The sequence below is a fragment of the Myotis davidii genome, unplaced genomic scaffold, assembly GCF_000327345.1.
Source record: "Myotis davidii unplaced genomic scaffold, ASM32734v1 scaffold362, whole genome shotgun sequence".
Classification (NCBI taxonomy): Eukaryota; Metazoa; Chordata; class Mammalia; order Chiroptera; family Vespertilionidae; genus Myotis; species Myotis davidii.
The window spans coordinates 3,635,699-3,639,740 of record NW_006297152.1 but is presented as its reverse complement, the minus strand read 5'-3'; positions in this window follow the sequence as shown (position 1 = coordinate 3,639,740).

The window sequence follows — 4,042 nt, the reverse complement described above, 5'->3', positions numbered from 1 at the left end:
GGGTATCTCCACAGTGGCTGCAACAATCTGCATTCCCACCAGCAGTGCATGAGGGTTCCCTTTTCTCCAGATCCTCGTCAACACTTGTTGGTTGATTTATTGATGATAGCCATTTAGACAGGTGTAAATTGTAATCTTATTGTGGTTTTTAAATTTCTCTAATGATTACTGATGTTGATCATTGCTTCTTTGGAGAAATGTCTATTTAGGTCTTCTGCCCATTTCTTAATTGGATTGTTTGTCTTTTGTTGAGTTATATGAGTACTTTATATATTTTGGATATTAATTAACCCCTTATTAGATGTATCATTGGCAAATATGTTCTCCCATAGAGTGGGTTCCTTTTTAATTTTGTTAATGGTTTCTTCTGCTGTACAAAGCTCTTTAGTTTGATGTAGTGCATTTGTTTATTTTCTCCTTAATTTCCTTTGCACTAGGAGATGTATCCGTAAACATATTGCTACATGAGATGTCTGAGATTTTACTGCCTATGCCCTCCTCTAAGATTTTCATGGTTTCATACCTTATATTCAAGTCTTTTATCCATCCTGAGTTGATTCTTGTTTATGGTGTAAGTTGGTAGTCTAATTTCATCTTTTTGTATGTGTCTGTCCATTTTTCCCCAGCAGCATTTGTTGAAGAGACTGTCTTTACTCCATTGTACGTTTTTGCCTCCTTTGTCAAATATTAACTGACGGTAATGGTGTGGGTCCATTTCTGGGGTCTCTGTTCTGTTCCATTGATCTATATGCTTATTTTTGTGCCAGTACCAGGCTGTTTTGTTTATAATGGCTTTGTAGTATAGTTTGATATCTGGTGTTGTGATCCCTCCTACTTTATTCTTCTTTCTTAAAATTGCTGCAGCTATTTGGGGTTTTTTAACCCTATTGCCCGTGTCCATGGGCTATGCCTATGGTATATAAGTTGTTTGGTTTATCTCTTCCATTCCCTATGTTCCATATACATTTTTGGGGTATTTGTTCTAGCACTGTAAAGTATGCTATTGGTATTTTAATGGGGGTTGCATTGAATCTATAGATTGGGTAGTATACTAGTAGGCATTTTAATATTAATTCTAACAATTCATGAACATGGTATATGCTTCCATTTGTTTCTCCCTCTCTTTCTTTTTTCAATGTCCTATAGTTTTCCAAGTCCAGGTATTTTACCTTCTTGGTTGTTTATTCCCGGGTATGTTATTTTTTTGTTGCTGCAATGCTTTCTTAGTTTCTATTATTGGTATATAAAAATGCCCTCAATTTCTAGATGTTGATTTTGTATCCTGCTACCTTGACAAATTCATTTATTAAGTGTAGTATTTTTTGGTGGAGTCTAGGGTTTTTTCTATGTATAATATCATGCCATCTGATAATGACGGTTTTACTTCCTCCTTTCCAATTTGGATGCCTTTTAGCTCTTCTTCTTGTCTAATTGCTGTGCTAGGACTTCCATTACTATATTGAATAAGGGTGATGAAAGCAGACATACTTGTCTTGCTTCTGTTCTTTTTTTTTAAAATAAATCTTTATTGTTCAGATTATTACAGATGTTCCTCTTTTTTCCCCCCATAGCTCCCCTCCACCTGGTTCCCACCCGTGTCATATGGCCTTTATTATATTGAGGTATGATTCCTCTATTCCCACTTTACCCAGTTTTTATAAAAAAAAAATGGTGCTGGATTTTGTCAAATGCTTTTTCTGCATCTGTTTATATGATTAGGTGGTTTTTATCTGTTTATGTGATGGATCGCATTTATTGATTTGTGAATATTGTACCGGCCTTGCATCCCTGGAATAAATCCCACTTGGTCATGGTTATGATCTTTTTAATATATTGCCAGATCCAATTTACTAATATTTTGTTGAAGATTTTAGAATCTGTGTTCATCAGGAATACTGCCTGTAATTTTCATTCTTTGTAGTGTTTTCATCTGGTTTTGGAATTAGGATAATGCTGGTTTCGTTAAAAGAGGTTGTGAGTGTTACTTCCTCTTATATTTTTTGGAATAGTTTGAGGAGGGTAGGTGCTAGTTCTTTGAATGTTTGGTAAAACTCCCTTGGGAAGTCGTCTGGATCAGGGATTTTGTTAGGTGGGAGTTTTGTGATTACTGCTTCTATTCCCTCAAGTCATATGGATTCAGCAGGCAGGGTTGGTAGTCAAGGTCATTCTCATCTGCTTTTTTTTTTCTTCCAATGAACTATGGGGTGACATCTCCAGGTGAGTGACAGGCAAGGGATATAGGATATTTGAAAAGAAAGGTGGTATGAAAATTTTCGCAGAGTGGGAAAACAAATTAGCTAGAGAAATGTGGTTGGAATTTGGGTAAGTATTGAATCTCATTTGAGATAAGTGGTCATGATTTAAAGTGAGGCCAGTTAGCAGTGGAGGTGTGATTTCATCCAGTACTAACAGAATCAGTAAGTAGCTGGGATTAATAAGATTTAAAGTTTTGCCAAGTTGATTCAACAGGAAGAAAGGTTAATAGTGAGTAGGTCGGGAAGCGAAGGGTGATGGATTGGATGGAGGTCCTAAAGAATCACCCAACTGGACGAGTTAAGAGAATAGCAAGTAATGATAAGAGATCAGAGGACTTTAAAAAATTTTTTTATAATGACACAATAAGGCAATTGAGACTGGAAGTCACTCAGCTTAATGCCTCAGTAAGGCAGGAGTGGCTGAATAAGCAGATTAGCCCTTCTAAAGGTAGCAGCTGGGACTATCGATTTTGATTTACTCTGCAAAGGGAAGAAGCAGGATGGGAGAACGAGGAAAGGGAGTATGAGACAAGCTATCCTGCAGTGATTGTCAGCTTGCCTCTTGGACCTAAGGTCAATGGCTTTTCTTAGAGGTTCAGAAAAGATAAAGGTGGGGATTCCTATGTAAGATGTGCCTCATGTTGCTGCAAACTCCAGCACCAGGGTGGTGGTGGGGAGAGTAGCAGCCAGTTCCTTAGTATTAATTTCCTCTACCTTGGATTAGTCTTTTTAGGGACTTTGGTTCTCTCCTCAACCATGTGAGGGAGGGTTTCACTGTTTTATTGGGTAGAGATGTTCTCTAACATACCGTAGAACTTTTTTTTTTTATTATTAAGGTATTACCTATGTGTCCTTATCCCCCCCATAGTCTCCCTAGTCCCCCACTCATGCCCTCGCCCTCCCTGGTGTCTGTCTCCTTTGGCTAGGCTTATATGCATGCATACAAGTCCTTTGGTTGCTCTCTCTCCCTTACCCCGCCCTCCCCCACCTTCCCTCTGAGGTTTAACGGTCTGATCGATGCTTCTCTGTCTCTGGATGAACAAAAAAGGATCCGTAGAACTTTTGTGCATTTTTCCTGTCATCTGGATGGCGAGTACATCCTGTGACTTAACACATAGTGGACCAGTAGTTTTACTGCTAGCTTTACCCAGTGGCCAGGTAAGTTCCTATTGAATGAATACAAAAAACGTTTTACAGAAATGTTAAAGGCACACTTTAAAATTGAACACCCATTGCATTTTGAAGTTATTACATGTTCTTACAAGCTAGTATCTTTGTAAAGTATTCTCGTAACTGGTCACAAGTCTTAGAAATTCTCGTGATCCACCCGCCATGTGTCAAGACAAGCCCAAGGGTCTGTCAGCGGCCTCCCATTTGCTCTGTGGAGGAGAGTGGATAAAAACCACAGACCTCCAGGCTTAGAAGGCTTTGAGAAAGATAAGCCGTACTAGCAGACAGGAGCTGACACATCCTTCCCCGTTAACCAGTAAATTACTCCTCTTAGAAAGACCTCTTAAGTTTGCTTTATTCAGAAAAGCAAGCTCACCTTTGAAATCTTCCAAGAGCTACTATGGATCCTTTAGCTCTTTCCTGAAATATTGGTGCTTTGTCCTATAGGAATGGAGGCACACGGACCAGAAAGAATGCCCAGAGAACCTACGAATGGATGCTGCCATTTCTAAATGTCAGTCCCCCCTGGGAAGGTAGTGGCTGAGCACAGAAAGGTGAGCCGAAACTGAAATGAAGGTGGGTGGAGGGGTGAGGCCTGGCAAAGGAAGGGGGGGGAC